This window comes from Sturnus vulgaris, unplaced genomic scaffold (genome assembly GCF_052056855.1).
Source record: "Sturnus vulgaris isolate bStuVul1 unplaced genomic scaffold, bStuVul1.hap1 Scaffold_155, whole genome shotgun sequence".
Lineage (NCBI taxonomy): Eukaryota > Metazoa > Chordata > Aves > Passeriformes > Sturnidae > Sturnus > Sturnus vulgaris.
Genome location: NW_028276072.1, coordinates 2846054 through 2872137, shown reverse-complemented (window position 1 = coordinate 2872137; position 26084 = coordinate 2846054). Strand labels below are relative to the sequence as shown.

At 50.9% G+C, this 26084-nt stretch overlaps 1 pseudogene; it reads left to right on the top strand.

The window, feature by feature from the left end:
* Window positions 1-21078: 21078 nt before the first annotated feature.
* Window positions 21079-22603, top strand: LOC148219345 (olfactory receptor 14J1-like; annotated as a pseudogene).
* Window positions 22604-26084: the final 3481 nt, after the last annotated feature.

The window sequence follows — 26084 nt, the reverse complement described above, 5'->3', positions numbered from 1 at the left end:
CCTTCAGAGGCTTGACAAGGCCTCTGTCTTGTCGAGTATCTATTCTAAATATTACTAACAAGAAGTATTTAATTACAGATAAATGACCATTAATAGTAAATACCTAACATTAAATAAATACCTGGTAGTAAATACATACTTAATAATAAATGTAAACATAAACCTAATAATAATGAACCTCTAACATGAACAATATCTTACACAATCAAATGTTATATAAAAGAAAAGTAATTAGACCCAGAAGAAAAACTATCATTACCACCAGTCTTTGTTGTTATAATTGTTCAGAAGCAGAAGCTTTCTTAATTCTGGAGTAGTGAATCCAGGGTCCTCTGTCAGCAGCTTTGATTAGAGTGAAGGTAGTCAGGAGGACTTTAAATTGTTCTTTCCACTTGGCTTGCAGAGGATCACTGTCCCACCACTTCACATAGACCCAGTCTCCAGGCTGGAACAGATGTGCAGGGGTGTCCAGTCCTATGGGTCTGGATAGCACGATGTAACTCTGAAGCTTTTGGAACTTCTGCAAAGTGAAACTTAGAGCCATTAAATAACACTGTAAATCACGTTTCCTCTTCATGTGAATTAGTTTCACCTGGAATATGTGGGGTTTTACATGGTCTACCATATGTTAACTTTTGCTTCAATCAAACAATGAAACATATTTGCCCAGAGAGGTTGTGGAGTCTCCATCTGTGGAGATGGTCCAAGTCCAGCTGAATGCAGTTCTGGGCACTCAGTTCTAGGTGACCTGACTTGAGCAGGTTGGTTCAGACTAACTGCAGGCTCTCTGGCCTGTCCTCCCCTCCCTTTCATCAAGGTCTGGCATGGCGTGTGTCCCCACCACCCAACACCTGCTGGGTTGCAGCCAACAGTGGAGCCATGAGACCTTCTTGGTGGCAAACACAGAGGCCAACCCAGGCTTGCCCCTGATTATTTCATGAAGGTCTTGGCCAGCCCTGCTCCTTTCACCTGGTTATCAAAGCAGTTTCACCTGCCTCATCCGGCAACAAGTGGCTACCAAAGCACACAAATTTGCATTCACAGTGGAACTACAATGGGGTGCAGCAGCTCATTGAAAATGCCAGTGGCCATGGGGAACCAGCCAAAAGGAACTTCCCACCAGTGGTGTTCTCCTGCCCTCCTAATTTGTTCCATTCCCTATTTTAGAACTTTACCATCATGGTGAACTGTTATTAGGATCTTTTTAGCTTTGGCCTTGGCATTTTCTGGCAGCTGCTGCAGATTTGCATGCTCTAACATTTCTTTTACAAGTGTTTGTGTTTATACACAAAACCACAGTCTCTAATTGTAGTTACATTACAAATACACTTATTTAAGTTACTAAAAACAGTCTGGTTACAAGCTTCCAAGCTTCCAATTCTTCTTCCCAGCAATGGTTTTGGTGAGTTAGGCATGTAAAGGAATTGATGCTTCTCCAGTTTGAATTCCAAAGGTAGAAGAAAAACTGAGTTTCCCTTACCCCAGTCACCCCAATAACATGTACAGTGTCGTGACTCAGTTTCCCTTCTATGGTATTTAACATAGAATGTGCTGCTCCAGAATCTACAAAAATTACTTGATGTCAACTTTGCCCAGCTTAGTTATAATCAAGGGCTCTTCTGGGGGAATAGCCCTTGGTCGCCATCCCTCAGAGCCTGAGCCACTTGAGGTTTGTGCTACTGAGAGTTGGGGAACTGAGGATTTTTCTTTTAACACTGGACAGTCCTTTTTCCAATGCCCCCACTTTGTACAATATGCACACTGGTCCTTCTGTGTAGGGGAAGCTTTGTTGGGTGACTTTTCCTGAGTTGCCTTCTTACTAGGTTGGGATTTAGCTCTTTCAGTTGAATCTCTATTTCGAAACACTTTCCAGGCAACCTCTAGCAGTCTCTCCATATCTCAGACCCCCTCTCTCTTTTGCAGCTTCCTTCTTATATCATTTGAGGCCTGACCCATAAACAACAAAACCAAGTGTGCTTTACCATCAGCTGATTCAGGGTCTAGAGCAGTATATTTGATGGCAGTTTCTCTTAACCTGTTCAAAAAATCAGATGGTGATTCAACATCATGTTGTCTTACTTCATAAAGCTTGGACCAATTTATAGCTTTAGGTACTCCATGTTTTGACCCATATACCACAAGACTTTGATATCGTTTTAGCCTCACGATATGTTCTGGTATATTTGGATCCCACCCAGGATTCTCAAGGGGAAATACCTGAGTGACAGTACCCTGAAGCAATCCACTGGCTGTACTCCCCTCCACTGAGGTTATGATGGCTTTATTGACCATTTATCTCTCAGTGGGGTCGAGTAATGTATCCAACATGGAGTTTAAGTCTGCCCAGTCAGGGTTTTGTGAGTTAATAGCCTGTTCCACCAGTTTTGCCACTTTATTTGGGTTCTCTTTATATTTTCTGTTATGAATGATGTTCTATTTTCCCCAATTTATCAAGCAACAAGATTAAATTTAATAGTAAGTTTTTAATAGTAACAAAATTAATACAATCAAAGTATTGGAGATGACAATTAAAGTATTGGAGATGAAACAATTAAAGTGCATATATTTAAGAATATACAAAATTTGGCAGTAAGTAATTTAGTATAATTGGGGTTCGTATAAAGCATAAGCAAAACTGACCGGGGAGGGGCTCCCCCTCTGACCGGGGGTACGGGGAGGGGCTCGCCATTCCTCACGTACCAAAGCATCCAGGCTAACAATTCCACTTATATACTGTAGGCTACAGAAGTTTCTAGAAAACTCCTCCTAGTTTCTATTCCTAAAATCTACATCACTATGTGTACAGTGCATGCTCTACTAATGGGTTAGGGGGTCTCTCATCCTTTTGAGGGTCTTATTTCCGATGAAGGCTCATCATCTTCCTCAGTGACCGAGGTGTGACCTGCAGGTAGCGCAGGCGCCCTGTGTGACTGAGCAGATGTTTTCCATAACATGACTCTAATTAAGTCCCATGCTTGTGATCATTCCATTTTTGACAGCTTCAAGGTTGAAGCTGTATTTCTAGATGCTGCTTATCAGACCTCCGTCCTTCTACTATTCTTATCTGACTTTCTTCCAACCTCCTTCTTCGACTCCCAGCATCTGGAAGATGTCTTTTATCCTGTCTCACCCATCTCCCCCCCTTTCACTCGGTAACAATAGTCTTCTATTGATCTAAATACAATTTTGCTAATATAGTTACAATTTAATTAGCACGAATCACATTTATCACATTTTCCTACAATAGTTTTCCACTGCTCTAACTCTATAAGGGAGTATGGTACTTTCACATATACTGGGCCCTGATTACCGACTGCCTGTCGTAAAGGGGCTTGCAAAACTGGTTCTCTGTCTCTTTCCCTTTTTGATCTAGTGTGGTGGGCAATTGGGCTACGCTCTCTGAGGGCTTTTCTTGCTATCCTTCCCCTCCTCCGCCTGTTTAAGGCAGCAATAATCTCGTCCATTTCCTCATCCTCCTCTTCCTCCTCAGAGTCGTTTGAGTAAGAGCTGTCTGACTCTGTTGTAGCCAAGAGTCGATCTCGGCTAGTCCCAATCCTGGAAAGCATCATACAAGACCTGTGGCGACTCCGCTGCCGGGCTGTGTGTCCGTGATCTTTGCTGATGTCACCTTCCGAGGCAGCTCCCTGGCCTTTCGTTTGCCATGGCACCTCACAGGCCTGAGAATGGAGGAGGTGTCGCTCGCCCTTTGGGAGGTTCCCTCTCCTCCTTCCCTGTAAAAGGCCCTGTCCCCCGGCCCCTCCTCTCGGGGCCGTGCCGAGGGCTGCACACACTGGCTCTCTCCTCCCCCCTTCCCCAGCCCTCGGGCTGCTGCCGGAGGTGGTGGTGGGGGCAGTGTCCATTGCTGCCCCGGCCCGCCTTCGTCCTCCTTCACTGCCCAGGGGCCCCCTGAGCTGTGGCTCCCCTGGCCCCCCTTTGCGGCAGTGCCGGAGGAGGGGCCGTGCCCTGGCCTGAGCCCACGCCCCGGCCCGGGCCCCCGCCCAGCGCGGCCGGGACCGATCCTGTCCTCATGGCAGGAGCCACCAGATCTGTCTCCACCTCCTCTGGGTTTTTATATATACTGCTGAAAGGTAGCTCTGTCTTTTTATCTTTTAAGACTAACATATGTTCTTTCTTCTTATATAGGTCCTGCTCATATGCTAATACCATAAAAAGTCGGGCATACTCTAATTCTTCAAAGAACCTATCTCCGCGTATTCGGGATATTAAACTTGGTATTAATTTTCGATCTAAACTCCCAACTTTAGGCCACGTTTCTCCATTATCTAGTTCATATGTTGGCCAGGTTTTCTCCGAGAGTCTGATAAGTTTAGGTTTTGAAAGTATAGACTCTTCCCCGATTAGATTCGCCCAATTTTTCAATATTAACCCCAAAGGGCTATCCCTTGGAATACTACCATTATCATGTTCACCAGAAAATACACAACCCATTCTGATGCCCAAAATAAAGAGTAAGAGACACAAACAGAGACTCGGGGTGGAACTCACAACTCTCAGAGTCACAGCAAATGCTACGCTGCCTTCTGGCTCTAGATGCTGCAATTTAAACCTGCTCTTTAAAGAAGAGGGATAAAGAGCAAACAATTCTACATGGAACTCTAAGGTTCCCCAAACAAATGTGCAATTTACAAAATTATAATCCACAAACCCTCCCAGCACCTAACCCAGATGCTAAACAGAATGCCCTTTTATTCGGTCACTCACGTGCCTCTGTCCCCAGGGTTCTTGGCTCTGATACCTCTGGAGCTCTGCTGGGCCTTTCCGGGGCTGCTGGCAGAACTTCAGTGCAGGGGGTTTTCCAGATGCCTTCACTGTCCCATCTGGGTCGCCAGCTCTGATGCCTTGAGGAGCTGGAACAGAGGCTACACACAGAGTTCAGGGGAATAAAATGGGTATTTATTGAGAGGCCACGAAAGGCCTCCAAAAGCCACACCCCAGCAATACAAGTGCCACAGTCGTGACCCCTGCCTGGATGGCTCCAAGATGGAAGCAAAGGAGGGGGTTGGTCACAAAATCTTACACTTTTATAGGTTCTGGTTAATCTGCATGAACCCACTCTCCACCTTTCCACGCAGTTTGTGCTTAGGGCCTGAAGTTTGGAGAAACTGTCCTTGAGTTCTTAACTAGAATAGGACTGTTTTGTCTTCATCACCCTAGCACATCAGAAAAGCACATCCAAGGAGACTAGGAAAACTGAAAACTAAAGGCATCAGAGAAATATGACAAAGACCTTCTTATAAATATCCATTCCTATTTTAATGGGTGTATTTTATGACTGTTGTCTTTAGAGCAGAGGTGATTGCAGCATTCTGTGATTGATATTTGTGAGAAATGGATTTGTAAAGGGTTCTCAAAGCCTGACTGAAAGCTCACACAGTCTTCTACATCTGTATGCAAACTCTGAGATAAGGTGTGCTGACTCAGAATGGCCCTGGAATAGAGAAGACATTGCTGAGAGAGAGACTAAACTAGAAACAAGTTTCAAACATTGGCCTTGTGAAAAGATCAAATATTTAGGAGAATTAGAACTGTGAAAAATGCATTGTGGCAAGACTACATGGAGTAAAATACTAGGTGATTGGTGTTAGAATTATTAGCACAATTGTGTGGCAAAAGCTAATAGGCTGAAAAACATTTATAAAATATTGTAACCAGGAAAGAAGTTGGCTTCAGATAGAATGGCATGGAGTTTTACATCTCTTATGTTTCACCCTTCAAGGAGTCTGATCATGGAATAAAATCTTTTTAAAACCTCTCAGTTGCCCCATCTCTGTAGAGCTGGGATTTTCCAACAGTGCTGAGACCCCGAACATCAGTCTCTGAGAGGGAGCTGAAAGCAAACTTCTCAAGAACTCAAAAGACATATTCAAACTCCAAAGTTTCGTTGACTTTAATGGGTCTCAGTGAGGGATATGACTCAGAAAGTGTCCCCAGGTTCCAGTTAGAGCAGAACACTGGAGGCACTGATGACAGGTGGGGACAAACAAGGGAAAGTTGTCTGTGATGCTGAGCAAACCTGGATGTGTTTCAGGAATGCAAAGGGCCAAGGGCTGAGCCCCAGCCCCTGGCAAGGCAGATCCTGTGCCTCCCTCATTGCTCAGGGCTCTTCCCGGCCCACTGGGCTCTGGGCATGTGCAATGCCAAGGGCAGCACCATGGGGCGGCCCCTGCCAGGCTGCTGAGCAGGGACAAGGAGGCAATGAGGCCCCAGCACAGCAAGGCTCACTTGTCCCCTGCTGGCCTCAGGCCCAGGGCCAGCGTGCATGGCCCAAGTGCTGCAGGAGTTGGCTGTGTCAGGGCCTTTCAGCTGCTGCCCATCCCTGTGCCCTCTGCAGCCCAGGCTGTCCTACGGTGTCCATGCCCTGCGCCTCTGTCCCTGCAGGCTGTCGTCATCCCCCGGCTGCCCCACCTCGCTGGCCCCTTCCTTTGCTGACAGCTCTGCCTCCTGCCTGCCTCTGCCTGCACACACAAAGCCTTGGGCTGCTCCAGACTCCTCCTGGGGGATGTGTTGCAACACAACCCTGCCCTGGGAGATAAACTCCTTTCTCTTTGTTCCCATTCTTGTGCTCCCCATCTGCTCTTGGCATTATTTCTTTCTTTCTCTGGCTGTTCTCTATGTCAAAAGGATCCACCATCTCTCAAATCATCCTTCAATCCCTCCCAGGGCTCTCCTCTCCTGTCCTCAATCTCCACTCCACTCAGCACAGAGCTCCTTTGTCCCTATTCAGTGCTCATGTGCTGAGGCCATGGGCACCTGGACAAGGATGTTTCTTTTCCACAGGAAGGAAATCACAGATCTCCAGGGTTTTGGAGGCAGATCAGAGGTTCTCACTAGAGGCCAAGGCAAGCCAGACCTGTCTGTCCTTGCAGCTTTTGTCTGAAAGCAACTTTTGGATATTTGTAGAGTTTTCGAAGTGGAATTCCATTTCAGCTGTGAGTCCCTGGATTGTAATGACAGTTCTTCTCCATGGGAAGGAAAGGGAAGAGCCCCAGTGTTTCAAAGGCAGATGAGAGCTGGCCCTAAGGAAGCCAAAGGAACTTAGACATTTCTTGCAGCTTTTTTCTTGGAGCTGTCCTTAGATATAATGTGTTTTGGAGGCAGATTCCCAATTTAGGCCATGGACGCCTGAACATGAAAGATGTTTTTATCATGGAAACAAAAGCATGGCCCCTCACTGTTTTAAAGGCAGATGCAAGGTGGCCCCTAAGAGTTGCCTGTCCTGGCAGGTTTCATATGGGAGCCATCCAAGAATATAATCACATTTGGAGGAAGTATCCCAATTTTGGCCATTGGGCACCTGGAGAAGAAGGAAAGTTCTTTCCCACAGGAAGGAAAGCATGGAACTCCAAGGTTTCAGGGGCAGATGAGAAGCAACCCTCAACATGGCAAGGTCAGCTGGAACAGTTAGGCCATCCCCAGAAGACCAAGCCAGCCAGACCTGTTCCATGCTTTTGTGTCCTTGGGGCCTTTCAGCATCACAATTGCCCCTTGGTTCCATGTGGCCCCATAGCATCACAACAGATTTTTGTTTCCATGAGGCCCAGCAGTGTCACAATGGTCTCCTTGGCTCTGCAGTGGCACAGTGGCCCCTTGCTTCCATGAGGCCATGCAGTGTCAAAATGGTTTCCTTGGTTCCATGGGACTGCACAATGCCGGAATGTCCCTTTGGTTCCACGAGGCCTGGCTATGTCACACTGGCCCCTTGCTTCCATGGAGACCCAGAGTGTCACACTGGGCCCTTGTGTCCATGAGACCCTGCAGTGTCACAATGGTTGCCTTGGTTCCATGAGGCCCTGTGGTGTCACAATGGCGTCTTGGTTCTGTGGGGACCCAGAGTGTCAGAATGGTCTCCAGGATTCCATGGGGCCTCACAGTGTCACAATGGTCTCTTTTGGTTCCACAGTATCACAATGGCACCTTGGTTCCATGAAGCCCTGAAGTATGGAATGGCACCTTGATTCCATTGGGCCCCCCTCTGTTACATGAGTTCTTAGTTCCATGGAGCCCTGTACTGTCACAATGGCCCCTTGGTTCCATGGTGCCACACAGTGTCACAATGGCCCCTTGGTTCCGTGAGGCCCTGCAATGTCACATTGGTCTCATTGGTTCCACGAGGTCCTGCAGTTCACAATGGCCCTTTGGTGTCACAATGTGTAACAATGGTATCCTTGGTTCCACAGAGTCAGAATGTCCCCGTGGTCTCATGGAGCCCCACAGTGTCACTACGATCCCCTTGATTCCATGAGGCCCTGCCATGCTACAATGACCCCTGGGTTATACAAGGCCCTGGAGTGTCACAATGGCCCCTTGGATCCAGTGGGTCCTGAAGTGCCATAATGGTCTCCATGGTTCCCTGAGGCCCTGCAATGTCACAATGGACTTTTGGTTCCGTTACCTTTTGTACTGCCAACAACGATCTCCTTGGTTCCACAGTGTCACAATGGATCCTTTGTTCCATGAGGTGCCTGGCCTCCCACAGCCCCTCACAGCCCCTCATGGCCCCTCACAGCCCCTCATGGCTCCTCCCAAAGGAGAAGGGGTCGGGCCCTGCTTGTTCCCCTTTTATTTCGGTCCCTTCACAGCAATGAGTCAAGAAAGGCTGAAATGGAGCCTTTCCCCAGCACAAATTCCAGCTCCGAGGAGGCTTCCCCACACAGGCCTCAGGCTCCTCTTTCAGCCTGAGTGTCCCTGCAGACGAACAGGGCATCCTTCAGGCACTTCCACAAGCTCAGAGTTCTCATTTCATGGGGAATCTGGGATGCAAATAGCCTTGCTAAAAAGGAGAAAAGCAGAGGGAATGAATTGGAAATGACTAGGGAAAAAATGACCCTTCTTACACACAAAGTTCATTCCCTGCATTTCTCCTTTTCAGATTCTTTCAGTCATCTCCTCAGAGAGGTCCAGCTTGTTCTTGTGCTTCTCATGAACTGATGGTACTCTTGATTTATACCAGTGCAAGAGATGTAGAATCAGCTAAACTGAACACAGAATCAAACTCCTTCTGTCAGCCCATTTTCATCTTCTAGATCACTGTCAAGATGTGCATGGGGGTGTTGGAATGATTATGACACAACTCTCCATTTCTGGATGCAGGCTCTGGAGATTCTTTCTCTGCATTCAGTCAGGATTGCATTCCCTAACAATTCCTGGTACCACTTCCTGTTTCCCTAGATTAGAACAGTAACAATGAAAACCTTACCCACGGCACAACTTCCCAGCCCACAAGGAAAAGAAAGAACAAGTTGTCAAGTTCTCAAGACATTTATCCTGCTTTGCTGCAAAAATCGTGCTGCCCTCACAGTGTGGAAAGCCAAGAGAAGCTGCAGTTGGTGGCACATCTTGTGACAGGAGCTCGACGTTGTTCTCCAGGAAAGGTTCTCGGAAAGAGCAAACATCACTGTGGAGAAGATTCTCAAGAAGCAGGAGAGCTTTCCAGAAGTGAAATGAAAATGGAAAGAAAGAACCCAAGATGTTCACATATACTATTAATTCCTTTCCTTATATGCTCCCTTTTTCTGGTTCTACATCACAGTAATTCCAAACTGATCGTATCTTGAACACCTAGGACTCAGGAAGTTTTATGCACTGTACAGTATCATTAGCTACACACATTTTGCCTTCTCCCTGTTTGGCTTTGAAAGCAATGCTGGACACACCAGAAACCTGCAAATGCCAGATTTTAGAGCACAGTGTTTGGTCGGCTGTGGGTTCTAGAGACAGGGCACGGGCTCCCACAGTATTTCACCCTCAGCAGGGACAATACACAGCAGCAACAAAGGTGATTCCTAGGACACTGTGCAGGGGTTAAGGCTCTGTGTCTTGACTTAACATGACAAAGTTCATCTGTTTTGAAGGACTCAGGATCCAAACTAGCAGCCAGCAGTTTCTCTGCAGAGAGGGCCTTTGCTCCAGGCTGAAAGTGCTGGATTGGCAGGGAGGAGGCAGGCAGTTGAGAACTGAGCTGCTATATCGAATTGGCATCCAAACTGGGCAAAAATAGCAGTTTCACTCTTTTATTTTAATCCTCCTTTCGGCAGTCTCCGATTTTCTCCTGGAACCGGACAAGAAAACAGGAACAGCCCTGGGGACGAGGGCACCGAGCCGGGTGTGGCCCCTCTGCTGCCGCTGCCCACCCGGAGCGGCCGGGGAGCAGCGCTGCCCTGCAGGGGCTGCATTTCTCACTCCTCATGTGCTGCTCTGCCCTCCCACGGGGCTGGCTCTGCCTGGCGCTGCCAGGTTCCTCATTCAGCACTTTCCTCTGCTCCAGGGGAGAGTCCGGACAGCGCTTTGCTTGCTTGTGAGGAACAGACCGCAGAGCGGGGCGGGCGGGCGGGATGGGGCCCGGGGCATGCGAGCACGAGGGGCAAGTTGCAAGATTGCCAGAAATAGAAGTTCGAATAAGCTAAACAAGACGGTGGTTTTGGGGTGGGTGTGAGAGGAAGAAGAAATGTTCCGTGACTCTGCTTCGGCCCCGGAGCGGAGTGATCCGTGCTGCCCCGAGGGGAGCGGGGCTTGGCTGTGGGGCACAAGGGGCGGAACTGGGAACGGACACACGGGGAATGGACAGACGGGGAATGGATACACGGGGAATGGACACACGGGGAACGGACACACGGGGAATGGATACACGGGGAACGGACACACGGGGAATGGACACACGGGGAACGGACACACGGACACGTGGACAAACGCTCCCGGCACTTCGGCAGTGGCAAAAAAGCAGCGATTTCACCGACCCACTGTGTCCCTTCTCTTGTTCCCCATCTCCCTCTCCAGCTGTCCCACAGCCTCTCGCGCTCTTTGTTTGGTGCTCTACCCCTACCACCTGCCACCTCCCCGGCGTCCGTCTCCTTATTCCGGGCCGGGCCATGCTCCGGACTCCGGGCGGGACTGCTCTGTCCCCGTCACCGCCCCCCATCCCCGTCCCCGTCCCCGTTCCCGTCCATGTCCCCGCCCTTCCCGCCGTGCTCTCACCTCCGCCCGGCTCTGCCCGTGCTGGCGGTGCCGCTGCTGGGCGGGCATCAGTGCCTGGGGCTGGGGCGGCATCGCCTCCCTTTGGCTCCACCTGGCCCTGGCCCGAGCCCGGCCCCGGCCCCGGCCCCAACGTGGGATCCAGCCCCGGCCCCGGCCCCGGCCCCGGCTCGTCCCGGGGCCCGTGGAGGACACACGCGGCCCGGCCGCTCCCGCCGCCTGCGCTGCGGCTCCCCCGGCCCGAGCTCCGCCGCTCGGCAGCGCGGCCGCCGGCCCCGAGCCGCCGCTGTCCCGTTCCAAAGAGCGAACGCCTGGGGCTGCCCGGCCCGGGGCGGCTGAGGGGCGCTCGGGGGCCGTTCCTGGCCCCGGGCCGAGCGCTGACAGCCGCGTCTCTCCGGCAGGGAAGGCGCAGCAGGGCCTGAAGCAGCGGTACCGGGTGGGTTCGCTGCTGGGAGAGCGGGCGTGGGGTGAGCGCTGCATCCCTGATGCAGAGCATCCCGCTGCGGGGTCCTGCACAGCGACATCAAAGCAGAGAACATTCTGCTCGACCTGGCCACTGGGGAGCTGAAACTGATCGAGTTTGGCTGTGGCACCTTCCTGCAAGCCTACACCCAGTTTGCAGATGAGCCCTCCCAGAGGATGCTCCTGGGCATCTCATGGCCCAGCCTGGCTACAGCACCGGGGCTTCCCCTGTTACAGCCGGGATGGGATTAATGCTTGAGCCAAGTTGATTTGGGTGGGGGTGTGAGAGGTGCCCGCTCCCAGCCCTGCTGACAGCCTTCATCACCCACTCTGCCCTGGGCTGGAGCTGGAGCTGGGGCAGCCAGGCTGACAAAAACCCCATGGGGGTAGCAGAGAGGGGCGTCAGACCTCATGCCCCAGCCAGTTTGGTGTGCAGACAAGGAAGGGCTTGAACTGCTCCTCTCCCCTTCTTTGCCTTGGCTTATTAACATTTTTTGGGGGCCATGCAGGTGGGGAGAAGAGTGGGTTTTCTCCACCTCTGGGTGGGGTTTTCTTTTGCATGTCATGCTTGGGCCTCCCTGGGCCTCCTGCTGTACCACCTGGTCATGGGGAAGCAGCCGTTCAGGAGGGGCCAGGAGATCATCTGGGGATGGATCTTGTTCCCACGAGGGCTCTCTCAAGGTGGATCCTCATCTCTGGGCACGGGGGGAATACCAGTGCTGGGAGACAGCAGCAGGCTCGTGAGCATCCTCCTCTGGCAGCTGCTGAGGGGGTGGCACATGTCCTGCTCTCCTGCTCTCCTCCAAACAGAGAATCCATGGGGAAGTTTAGGCACAACCCTGGGCACACCCAGCATGGCCTGAGTACAGGAACGGGGCGGGGGGGGCAGCTTCTCCAACATACTGGTGATTTCTGATTTCTCTCTTCAGAGTGCCAAGATTTTATTAAGAGGTATTTGTCCATGCAGCCCTTGGACAGGCTGTCCTTAGAAGACCTTTTCTGTGATCCTTGGCTGCAGGGTGTTCATCTGCCCCAGAAGATGGGAGAGATCCACGGGCACAGTTGGATCCAGGAGCCTGGCAGGTAACAGCTGCACACATCTCTTGGCAATCAGTGGCAAAGCAAACCAGACTGGTTTTGTCCTGCTGTAGCTCTGAGCAGGGATCATCAGAAGGGAACACGCAGCTCTTGGGCTGGAGCTGAGCTGGAGACCTGGTGTGGCAAGCACTGGTGGCCACCATCCACCCTGGGTTTCCTTGTCTGGTTCATTGATGGCTGGGGCCCTGGGCAGAACACTGACAGCCTGGTCTGGCCCCCAGGGAAGGAGAAGGAGCCCCTGGAGAAGCTGTACCAGGTGGGGCTGCTGCTGGAGACACCAAGGACAACCTCAATGATGACAATCTGTTCCTCGACCTGGCCAGCTGAAGGTGATGGACTTGGATTCTGGCAACTTCTGCACAGATCCACACCCAGTTTGTGGGTGAGTCCACAGCCAGGGGGATGCTCCCAGATCTGGGCACAGCGTGGCCTGGCCGGGCACCAAAGGTTCCCCCCTTTGCTGGGGCAGATGCAATGAATTCTTCAGGGGCTGCCAAGCTGCTTTTTGGCTCTGGGCAGTTTCTGAGGGGCTGGATGTGCCATGGCTGGCTGCAGGCTGGGCACAGTCCTGCCCTCCTGCTCTGTGCCCAAGGCAGCAATGATGGGCAGCTTTGGGCACCACTCTGGGCACGGCCAGCATGGCCTGGGCACGGCGGGAGCTGGGACAAGGGGGACAGGAGCCTTCAGCTGACGGGCGGTTTCTGGTTTCTCTCCTTGCAGCCGGGCTCTGCAGATGCTGAGGCTGCTCTGGGCTCTGCCAGGGCTCTGCTGGGCTCAGCCCTGGGCACGGCTGGGCCCGCTCTGCCCTCACATGGCTCTGACAGCTTTGCATCAGATGAGCCCGTTCCGAGCACAGCACCTGAGCTTTGTGCTTCTGCAGGTGAGTGAGACTCTCCTGCAGGCCAAGACACTGCAGTTAGAGACACACATCCAGTTGGCAAGAGCCCAAACTCTCCACAGTCCCAGCTGGATCTCCACAGGTTGTTTTATTCGTCCCACTCTTCATTCCTTCTTAGCTGGAAATGTGCAATTGCACTTTCTTTTTCCTCTAAAAGTGCCCTGAGTAGACAAAACCTGGTGAGTGGCCCGTGCTCCTAAGGCAGTGCAGGCTGGAGCTGAGGGATGGAGAATTGCCCTTCTGTACTTCCAAACCAAGCAAAAAGCCATAAGTGAGACTTTCTTTAAAAAAACCCTGATAATTTCAAAGGGAATGTGCAGCTCATTCACAGGGTGAGAAGGAAGGGCATCTTCTAAAGGATTTGGGCTGTGACAGAATTTAGATTCCCAGTCCTGCTTGGAGCTGGCAGGGCACAAAGGAATTTCTTCTTGCTTTCCACCAGTTTCACCACAATTTAAAATAAAAATATTGGAAACAAACCCCAAAATCTTTTTAAAAAATGTTATTGAAGCCATTAAGATGCATCAATGCCATCAGCGCATTTACAGAGTAAATAACTGAGTTTTCTGTTTCAAGAGATCAGTTACCTCATAATTCAAAGTTAAAACAGAAGGTTTTTCACTGCACACTTGGGTGTTTTTATCTTTCACATTTTATAGAGGCTTTTTTTCTTTTTCCTTTTTCTTTTCCTTAAAACAGAAAACATGCCATAAAAAAGGAGTGTCCTCGGCTGCTGGTTCCCGTGTGGAGCAGCTCCTTCCTCCTGGCTGAGCTTCTCAGGCAGAGCCCGGCAGCTCCTGGCCCTGCAGGGCTGAGGCTTTTCCCCATTGCTGGGCACAGACTGGTGGAGCAGCACTGCAGAGCACGGGGACACACAGAGGGGCCAGGAGCAGCTGCCTTTGTCCACCTGGAGCTGCAAGGGCCAAACTCTGAGCAGACAGGGCTGGCAGAGACTCACAGGCTCCTGTTTGCTGTGCTGCCCCACTTGTGCCCAGCCCAGCTCTGTGTGGGGCAGAGGGAGAACAAGGGGCAGCTCCCTCCCAGCCCCCAGCCCAGGGACCCCACTGGCCCCGGGGCTTGGGGCACTGTCAGCACCCACTGCTGCAGCCACCGCCTCTGCTGGCACTGACAGCAACCCCCAAATTGTGGCTGATCCCGAGGGAGCAGCAGCAGGGCCTGGATCTGATCCCTGACTCTGGGGCAGGGCTGGGCAAACGACCCCCACAGCAGCAGCAGCAGCAGCAGCAGCAGCAGCAGCAGCAGCAGCAGCAGCAGCAGCACATGGACCTGACTTTCAGCACAGCCCCTGCCACTCTTCCCTCCCGAGTGCAGTGGTGTCACAGCAGCCTGGGCCACCTGGGAGCCCCCAGGGCCAGCAGGGACTGGAGATGGCAGCCCTGGGCTCCTGGAGGTTGTGCAGGGAACAGAGGTGGGGACTCTCTGTCCATGTGGAGCTTCCAGATGGAAAAGGCTGCTGTGAGCAGGCAGCTCCAAGGGCACAGAAAGGAGGGACTGGAGCCCCTGATCTGTGCCAGTGCCACAGTCCTGGGCAGCAGCCACCGAGCACAGGGGGAACAGAGGGCACAGCAAGAGGGACAAAACCAGTCAAGGTCAGAGACTGGGAAGAGCCAGAGCTGGGAGCAGGAGCAGCTGCTTCACTGCACCCTTGGAGAAAGCTCTTGGCTGCTTCAAAGTGCTGAAAGGTGTGAAGGGCAGGGAGGAGAGCACAGCAAACAATGCTCCTGTTTCCACAGCCTCCCCTCTCAGTGTCCCAGGAGGAATTGGATGAACTGTATTCTTCTCTCTGAGCCATCTCGTTCAGCATGAGCAGCTCAGCACCAGGAGCTAAAGGAGCTGAAGCCTTAGGCCACAAGAGCTGACCAAGAGGGGACTTTTGACCAAAGTAATGCTGCCAACAGGGGCCTAACTGAATGCAGCAGATGGAATCCTGGAATTATAGAATCCTTTGTGTTGGGAAAGACCTCTGAGCACATGGAGTCCAGCTGTTCACCCAGTACTGTCAAGTGTGGAGAGTTTTGTGGAGGACTGGCTGCGTGAGAAGGGGCATGATGAGATTCCGCTGTCAGGAAATAAGGCCTTGGGCAAGAACATTGTGCCTTTGAGCAAGGAGCAAGGAACTCACGGGATGTCAAAATAAGAATTAGCTTTTGTCAAAACAAGAACTAGCTGTTGTGGTGGAGCCACCACAGCCATCTGGAGTATGTAGCAATATGTGCAGGGATGACGTTTAACAAGGTTAGAGCACAGAAGCCATGATGAGCTTAGCTTTTGCAATATGTATGAGCCTTATTATTGTGTCTATATAACTGCAGCCTTCTGATCAATAAATTGAGACTTGCTGATCATCATCTGGTGTGCTTGTCTCCCATCGTTCCCAGCAGTCAAGCCCAGCACTAAACCCAGTCCCTGAAGTGCCAAGGCTTGGACAACAGGCCCTGAGCCAAAGGTGACCTCTGGATGAACCTTCCAACCAAAGGTTATCTTTATATTAGCAAATATACATGGCCATTAGTGCTGTGATAAATGTATCCACTCATGAGTGAAACATGGATTGACCTTTCTGTATTTAGAAACCAGACAAGGCCATGAAATCTGACATCTGGCCTTGTTTGGGGCTGTATGGTCAAAGGCACCTGCCTTGGTTCCTCCTTGAGGCCTGGCCAGGCTTTGGGAGGAGCCCAAGAGGAGAATGAAAGCAGCTGTTCCTGCACTAGAAGTGCTGTCAGTTTGTTTATTCAGCACTATCAGAGCTGGGCCCTCTCACAGCGGGGTTGGAAGCCTCCCCTGTGGCTGGAGGCACCTGCAGGAATTCCCAGTGTCCAGGAGTGGCTCTGCAGTCCTTGGCTGTGACAGCTTCCCCAGCTGATGTGTGCACCTGGCTGATGGCAAAGTCTGAGGGTGACTGGTGCTGTCTCTTAATCCCTGCAGGCAATCTTTGGTGCTGATGGTTGGCTGCATTGCTGAGCTTCTCCTTTTGTGCTGCTTTGCTGCTTTGAACTACAGTAAATGACACTGATTGCTGAACTTGGTGTCTGTGTCTCTGCTGCTGCCCCTGCCCACTGGTAAAACAAAGTTGGTGTAGTCTGGCCAGGTCACCACAATATGTTGCTTTTTAAATGTAAATGTAAGGAATCAGTCTTGTCTGAAATTCCCAGGTATGGGGAAAACCTTCCCTAGAGTTTGCTGGCTCTGCAGTGGGCTGAGGTTGGAGCACTGTGTGAGCAATGGGGAAGGCAGCTGAAAGAAGCTGAACCACAGGATGTATTAAAATGCATCCAAAAATTGCACTTGGAACAAGGAAAAGAACTTATGGGTATAGGAAGATGAGGGTGAATTTTGTAAAAAGAATCCCAGAAACAGCACCAACAGAAGGATCAATTGTTGTTGGAACTCTATCACATGGAGGAACAGAAGAGGTTCTTAATCTTGAGCTTGGATTTGTTTGTGCAAGAGAAATAATAATAATACAATAAATAATTATATACGTATGTAAAAAATAATTATTTTTTAATGTATCTATTTATATGTATATAATAACATTGTAAAATAATGTTCCAAATACTGATTTTTTTAGTTTTGGCTACTCAGGGATTTAACACTGAATACTCTAAAGAAATGATTGGCCAGGACCCAAATATCACTGGTAAACTGTGAGATTGTATACAATGAATGAAAGAGGAAAGGATGAAATTGGCAGTTTTTACAGGGTTTGCTGACACTAGGATGTGCAATGCTTTCTTTCTGTGAAAAATGCAGTGAGTAAGACTGCTGGGTTTTTCATATACCAGACTACACAAGCTGCAGCATTGATTGAACAGATGAAGGAGTTGTTAAAAGAGCAGTTGGAAAAACGAGGAGATGGGAACCTGTCCCGATGGAGAACCCATCTCCCAGATGTGCTCCTTACCCTTAACAATGGCCCCACTGGGAAATGGGAACCCCCTGGATGTGCATGGCTGCACCCAGTTTGCAAATACAGCCCTGGACAGTGACACTGTGACTGCCTGGGAAATTATTCCGGGTGTGATGGCCCCTGACAGGGCCACCCCAGAGGCTGCAGGGCTGGACCTTCATGCATAGGAATTAATCAGGAGAAATCAGGATCAAATGAGAGTCATCAATACTGGAATAGTGATTCAGATTCCTCCAGGATACTTTGGTTTGATGATTGCTCACTCAAGCTTGGCCTTGAAAAGTGTTCATGTCATGGGAGGAGTAATTAGTTCAGATTATCAAGGATAAATTAATTAATTCTGTTAAACAGAAGTGAACAGTTGGATTATTCAACCCCATATTCAGTTGTGGAAGGGTAGCACAATTGTTGATATTGCAGTTTTTAAAACAACTGTGCAAAAAGGACATCCACCTCAAATCACTGCTGTTCATGGAGATAAAGGGTTTGGATGCACCAGTCCTAATAATGGAGCCAGAGTGTGGGTGCAGAGGCCAAATGGCCCTCCCAGGCCAGCTGAAGGAACAGCTCTGGGGAAAGACAACACTGTTTGACTCCTGAAACCTGGCTGAGAACAATGGGAATGTGTCCCTGCAGCCAAGTGCTCTGTGCCAGAACAAGTGGATGTTATGGGATATTGTTTTAGAGATCCTGCCAGACCAAATCTCCCTGTTTGCCCCAACAGCTCTTTGGAAAATGCTCTGATCCACGGGGCTCCATGTGAAGGCTGATGTGACACTGAGGATGTGGAATTCCACACAAATTCCATCCAGGAGCCTGGGTGCCCTCAGGGACTGGGACCTGGCACCTCTCCAGCCAGAGGGGAAAGGACCCCACCAAGCCTTGTCACCCACAGACAGCACAGTAGAGCTGAACAGCAAAGGACCTTGGGGACATTATTCTGGAATTAAAAAGGCATCAGCTCCATGGACAACAGAATTATTGTTCCCAACCCAAATGAGATTGAGGAAAAATAATGAAGAACCATGTCACTAAAGAACTACTGGTGTTTGTAAGTTGTGTCTTGATAGCAGCCACAATCTTTGTTTGCCAGAAACACCTCTAGAGTTTTACCAAGGATTAGTCATGAAAATTGTGATGAAAATGTAAATATCAAAGTAGCTGAAATACTCAGTGTAACTAATTGCTGGATATGTTCTTGACCAGAGGGAAATCAAGGCAGAGCCATGGTTTGTCAGGACTTGCTTGATCCCAATCAGCCCCGGGGTGCATTTGGTGCTGAGCCCTTGAACCTCAGGGCCTGAGAGGAGATTGCACAAACCTTTCCAGGAGTTCAAGTCAGAAGAAAAACCCAAAGTGTCTCAAAGCATTAATGGGTCCCACTGAGGTCCATCCTCAGCACAGGCTCCTCATGGACTCCTTAGAGAAGAGAACTGGTGGAGGCCAGAATTGCCCAAAAACCACTCAGAGAGTAAGAGAGGAAAGGAAAAAGGAAAGTACCTTAAAAAATGGAAGTAACTTGAAGCATTAATGAGCCCAAATGAGTGTCAGTACAAGGCTCTCAAGGGACTCGTTAAAGCAGATAATTGGAGCCATGATTGCATAAACTACTAAAAGAGTTGGTGTCAAAAGGGAAACTACAAGTACCTTAAAAAAACTGAGTACCTTGAAGCATTAATGAGCCCCACTGAGTGTCATTACTGACAAAGCCTCTCAAGGGATTAATTAAAGCAGATAATTGGAGGCCATCACTGCACAAACCTCTCAGAGACTCAGTGTCAAAAAGTAGAACTTAAAATTAACCCTGAGTGCCTTGAAGCATTAATGAGCCCCACTGAGTGTTGTTTCTGACAAAGGCTCTCAAGGGACTCATTAAAGCAGATAATTGGAGGCCATGATTACACAAAGGTCTCAGAGATTCCAAGGCAAAACCCAAACCCAAACCTTGAGTATCTCAAAGTATTTATGAGCCCCACTGAATGTCAATACAAAGCTCTCAAGGGACTAATTAAAGTAGATAACTGGGGGCATGAGTCTATAAGGGAGAGACTTGACATTTCTATGTCCTCACCTGTCATCTCAGCCTCGAATTTCCTGCTCTAACTGGAACCTGGGGACATTTTCTCAGTTGTGTCCCTCAGTGGGACCCATTAAAACTTCAAGAAACTTCAGCATTTTAATTTGAGTTCTTGAGAAGTTTTTGGAACACTCTCTCAGGGAATGATTATAATGTAAATATTTAATGAACCAAGAGGATTCATTAAAGTCCTTGTGCTGTGTCTGTGCTGCTGAGCTGGGCCGGGCTCCTGGCACAGAGGCAGCTCCCAAGGTAAACCAAGAGAAGCTTCAAAAAGACATTTCTGCTGAGGAGCAGCTCCTCTGCCAGCCCAGCAGGGCTGAGGGCACTGCCTGCAGGCACTGAGGGCACAGGAGCCAGGCACAGACAGGCTCAAGGCACTCAGGACTGGGAAGACATTGAGCTGAGACTGCACTTGGGGAAACATCTTCACAGCCCTGGACATGGTGAGTGTGTGGGTGCAGGGCAATGTCCCCTGTGCTCCTGGAGGGATCTCCTGGAGCCAGCACAGCCCACAGCCGGGGGGATGTGTCAGGAGGACTCTCCCAGTTTCAGGGACGGCTGCAGGGGCTGAAGCTGGGGCTGCAGCCAGGGCTGCCCAGGGCTGTCCTGCAGAGCAGCTCCTGCAGCCCTCAGGGCTCTTGGCCAGCCCAGGCCATGTGCCACCTGCCAGGTAAAGCTCTCAGCCTGCCTGGCAGCTCCCCATGGACTGTGGGGAGAAGTTGGAGGTGGAAGGAGCCACCGCCATCAGGGCAGATTCCTCCTGCTGTGGAGATGGTGCTGCATGGCCAGGGCTGCTCTCAGCTTTCTCCTCAAGGCAAGGCAAAGGGGCTGTCAGGTGTGTCTGTGTCACTGACACTCCTGCACTGTCCCCCTGGGCATCAGCACATCTGCCTCCCATCTCCCTCACAAAGTGCCTCCTCACCCTCCTCTGCCTACAGACAGCAGCAGCAGCAGCACCTTGGCTTGCAGCATCTCAGTTTGTGTGAGCTGCCCTTAAGGCCCTGCTGGCAGGGAGATGGCCCTGGGCAGTGCCCTGTGCTGGGAGGGGTGTGCAGGGCAGAGCTGAGCCCCCAGGGCTGGGCTGGGCTCTGGGAGCACTGGCAGGGACAAGCCTTGGATAGAGAGAAACAGCTCCCAGTAGGTACAGCTGCAGGCAGCAGAAAGCCAAAGCAACCCTGGATATCCTCCATCTTCAGGTGACTATGGAGACAGAGAAGGGTTTAGGGAGACTGACTTTGAAACTGGAGCCTTCAAAGAGTCCGCTTTATTTTTCCAGCACTTAGTAATTGTGATCACCCTGAAATATTGGGAGGAGTAATGAGCAAAGGGCACCTCTGTACAGCCAGCACATCTTACTGTACTGGGCCGCAGGGATCCCTGTTTTCCCTCTGGGCTCCCTAGTGTTCAGGCTGAGAGTAATGCTGAAGATGAAGCAAGAACTCAGCAGGAGCACTTACCTGAACTCGAACATAAAAAAGTTTTTAGTGAAATTCCCACAAAGGAAGAGAACTCGTTTTGAGAGAATTCATTATAAAATTGCCCAGGACTGACTCAAGAAAATCTTTTCCGTTTGTAAAACGTGTTCTTTCAACAGCCCACCATGGCCATATTGAAGAAATGTCCAACAGCAGCTCCATCAGCCACTTCCTCCTGCTGCCATTGGCAGACACGCGGCAGCTGCAGCTCCTGCACTTCTGCCTCTTCCTGGCCATCTCCCTGGCTGCCCTCCTGGCCAACGGCCTCATCATCAGCGCCGTAGCCTGCGGCCACCACCTGCACACCCCCATGTTCTTCTTCCTGCTCAACCTGGCCCTCACTGACCTGGGCTTCATCTGCACCACTGTCCCCAAAGCCATGCACAATTCCCTCTGGGACACCAGACACATCTCCTATGCAGGATGTGTTGCTCAGGTATTTTTCTTTGCCTTGTTCATTGCAGCAGAATTTGCATTTCTCACCATCATGTGCTACGACCGCTACGTGTCCATCTGCAAACCCCTGCACTACGGGACCCTCCTGGGCAGCAGAGCTTGTGCCCACATGGCAGCAGCTGCCTGGGCCAGTGGCTTTCTCAATGCTCTGCTGCACACAGCCAATACATTTTCCCTGCCCCTATGCCATGGCAATGCCCTTGGCCAGTTCTTCTGTGAAATCCCACACATCCTCAAACTCTCCTGCTCACAGTCCAGCCTCAGGGAAGTTGGGCTTCTTGTGGTCACTTTCTGTTTAGCACTTGGCTGTTTTGTGTTCATGGTTTTCTCCTATGTGCAGATCTTCAGGGCTGTGCTGAGGATCCCCTCTGAGCAAGGACGGCACAAAGCCTTTTCCACCTGCCTCCCTCACCTGGCTGTGCTCTCCCTGTTCCTCAGCACTGACACATTTGTCTACCTGAAGTCCCCCTCCATCTCATCCTCAGCAACAGACCTTGTGGTTTCAGTTTTGTACTCAGTGGTGCCTCCAGTCCTCAACCCCCTCATTTATAGCTTGAGGAACCAGGAGCTCAAAGAAGCTCTCAGGAAAGCCATGACAGGGTGCTTTTCAGCCCTTTCATTTTCCAATAACAGCCCTCACATTGCTTTGCATTGGGAGGCAGAAAGGAGATAGAAACAAACCCCTGGTTTGGCTCCTGCTGTGCAGAGCTGGCACAGCATCAGCGCTGTCTTGCAGCATTCTCTCTCCATCAAGTGGCTGAGAGAGGGTCAGATCCTGGGAAGGGACACCAGCCCAGTGACCCTAATTAACCAAAGCAATATTCCAGAGTGTATAAAAGCTAAGGAAAGGAGGGTGAATTGGGGGCATTCCCTATTTTACAGTGTTTTCCTTCCTGACCAACCTCTCTGCCTGTTGAAGTCCTGCTTCCTGGAAAGTGGCCAAACATAAATTGCTGATGGGAAATAGAGAATAAAATTTTTTGTTTGTTTCTTTTTGCTGGTGCATGTAAAAACTTCCTCTTTTGCTATAGAAAACTGCCTTATCTCAACCTATGAGTGGTGTTCTGTATTATTTTCTCTCCCCTGTGCAGCCAAGGAAGGGAGTGATTGAGTGGCTTGGTGGGCACATGGAATCCAGTGGATGTATCCCACTAGCAGAAGCCACAGAAGGCCTTCTTTCCTCTGTCAGGAGCTCCTAATGCACATCATGAGAGGCCAAGTGTTCTTTTATATACATATATTTTTTTCTGATTCTGTTAATATTAACAGAAATGCAATTATTCACCCCCTTCAACTTACTTAGCCTCCCTTCTTGTGTGACCCAGAGACATTGTGTAAGCAGGGAGTCTCACATAGTATTTAGGTGAAATAAATGGACATGCAATCCCATTTTAAAAATGTTTTACTATCCTCATCAGAGCAGGAATGAACAGAAACGGGCACAGCTTTGTGGCTGCCCCAGCTTTGGGATGGGCCCTGGGCCTGGAGCAGGAGCAGCTCTGGAGGGCCCCAAGGCCAGGGCTGTTGTGCTGGCCTGGGCAGATGGGATGGCAGGAGGGGCTGCAGAGCTCTCAGGAGCTCAGGGAGAGGGGAGCAGGGCACACAGGGAGCCTCCTTTTGCCTTGGCCAAGCACCTTCCCCATGGCTGGGGCTGAGTCCTCTCTGAGCTGCAGCTGCTGCTGTGCCCTTGGCAGGGGCTGAGGCCGTGGGGCCACTGCCCAGAGCCCCCTGGCCTGAGCAGAGCTGTGGGGCCAGAGCCGGCTGGGCTGTGCTGGGGAGAGGCCCTTGGTGCTGCACAGAGCTCAGGGCAGCTGGCACAGCTTGCAGGGAGCTGGGCTGGCCTGAGAGAGCCTGCCAGAGAAAGCAGCAGTGTCCATCTCAGCCTGGCTGAGCGTGCAGGGGCAGGACTCAGCCCAGGCCTTGTGGGGCAGGGCCAGCGCCTGGGGAAGGCATTGCAAACAGGCAAGTGGCCCAGAGAGGAGGCTGCTCTGTGCCCTTGGTGGCATGCACAGAGCAGGGAGGGGGCCCAGGACATTTGTCAGCGCCAGCCTCTGTCCCCAGCCCTTGCCAGCCCTGGCTGCTGAGCCCAGGTTTGCCCTGGGCTGAGTTTGGCTGTGGCCCAGCTCCATCCTCCTGCGGGGCTCAGGGCCTGTTCCCAGCCATGGCCAGCCCTGCCTGGCCTCTGTGCTGGCCCAGAGCCCGGCAGAGCCCGGGGCAGGGCTGTCAGTGCAGGCCCACAGGTGCCACGGGCTGGGCAGGAGCTGGCAGAGGCTGCCCAGCAGGGAGGCCATGGGGCACAGAGCCCCAGGGCTGCTGTGGCCCCATGGCTGCACCTCCAGCTCTACAGGAGATGTGAGACATGGGAGCAGAGACAAATAATTCCTGCTGGATTCTTTAGTGTGTTTGCTTATACAGTGATGTCCATCCACATGTAGAGGAGGTGTTTTGTGTCAGGTAACACTGGCAGAGTGATAAGAATAATATTATTCAGCTGAAAAATTGTTCATGCATAATACACAATGAGGAAAATAAAGACACATATAATCAGAAGAGCACCTGAGTTTTGCAGATGATGAGAGCCTCATTGATATTCCAGCAGACAAACCTGTTTAAATACTTTCTCCAGGGCTTCCTTGAGATGAGAGGTGACCACCAGAGGCCATGGGAAGCCAGAGGTCTATGTCCTGGCAGCCTTTGACTGGGAGTAAGCCTTGCATGTAGGGAATTTTTCTGCGGGAGTATCAATTTTGGAAGTGGCACCTGGAAAGAGGGATGGTTCTTTTCCACTGGAAGGAAAGCATAAAGCCCCAGTGGTCCGGGGACTAATGAGAGGCTGACCTCAACATTCCAAGGTTAGCTGGATCTTTCAGGTGGCCCCTGGGAGGCCAAACCAGCCATATCTGTTTCATCTCACCTTGGTTCAATGAGGCCCCACAGTGTCACAATGGTCTCCAAAGGAAGGAAACCACAGAGCCCCAGTGTTTCAGGGGCAGATGAGCAGCAGGCACCAGATGCCAAGGCCTGGCAGACCTGTCTGTCCTGGCAGGTTTGTCTGGGAGCAGCACTTGGAATATAAAGAATTTTGAATGTGGAATCCTAATTTCAGTCATTTGTGCCTGGAGGAGAAGGCCAGTTCTTTTCCACAGAAAGGAAAGCTCATAGCCCCTGTGTTTGGAAGGCAGGGGAGAGCCAGCCCTCAGGAGGCCAAGGCCAGCCAGACCTGTCTGTAATGGCAGCTTTTGTGTAGGAGCAATCTTTGGATCTAGGACTTTTGGAGGTGGAATCCCAATTTCAGCCATGGGCACTCGGAGAAAGGAAGGATGATTCTTCTCCACTGGAAGGGAAGTATAGGGCCCTGGTGTTTCAGAGGCAGATGAGCAGTAGCCACCAGAGGCAGCCAGACCCATCTGTCCTGGTATCTTTTGTCTTAGAACAATCCTTGATTACATAGAATTTTGGAGGCAGAATCCCAATTTCAGCCATGAGCACCTGGAGAAGGATGTTTCTTTTCTGTAGGAAGGAAAGCAAGGAGCCCCAATGTCTCAGGGCAGAATAGAGGCAACCACCAGAGGCCAAGGCCAGCCTGACCTGTCTGTCCTGGCAGCTTTTGTTTGGGAGAAACCCTTGCGCATAGGGAATTTTGGAGGGGAAATACCAGTTTTGGCCTTGGGTGTCTGTTCAGGAGAGACAGTTCTTTTCCATAGGAAGGAAAGCACTGAGCCCCAGGGTTTGAAGGCAGGTGAGAGCTGGCTCTCAGGAATACAGGGACAGCCACACTTGCTGGTAAAGACTGCTTTTGTCTGAGAGCAATCCCTGGATATTGGAAATTTGGGAGAGGGAATCCCATTTTGACCTTGGATGCTTGAGTGAGAAGGACAGTTCTTTTCCATCGGAAGGAAAGCCCAAAGCCCCAGTGTTTCAGGGACACATGAGAAGAGACCCTTGACCTGCCAAGGGCACTGAACCAGTCAGGCCAAGCTAACCAGATCTGTTACCTGTTCCCTTGGATCCATGGGACCCTGCAGTGTCACAATGGTCCCTTTCTTCCATGATCCTTTGCAGTATCAAAATGGTTTCCTTGGTTCCATGGGACTGCACATTGACACAATAGCTCCTTGGTTCCATGAGGCCAGAGTGTCACAATGGTCTCTGTGATTCCATACAGTCCTGCAGTGTCACAAGGGTCCCTTGGTTCCATTGGGCTCCTCAGGATCACAATGGCCCCATGGCTGCACAAGGCACAGCTGTGTCACACTGGCCCCTGGCTTCCATGGGGCCCCACAGTGTGACAACTGTCCCTTGCTTCCATGGGGCCTTGCAGTGTCACAATGCTCTCCTTGCTTCCACAAGGTCCTGCAGAGCCGCTTCATTCAACAAGACCTTGAAGTGTCACAGTGGTCTCCAGTATTCCATGAAGCCCCACGATGTCACATCCAACCTTTGGTTCCTGCACTGTCACATGAACCCTTAGTTCCATGGGCCCTGCAGTGTCACAATGGTCTCCTTGGTTCTGTGGGGCCACAAAGTGTCACAATGGCCCCTTTGTTGAATGAGGCCTGTTGTGTCACAGTAGTCTCCATGACTCCATAAGGCTCTGTAATGTCACAACAGACCATTGGTTCCATGAGACCCCACAGTGTCAAAGTGGACACTTGGTCCCACTGAGTCCTACAGTGTCTCTTGGGCCCCCTT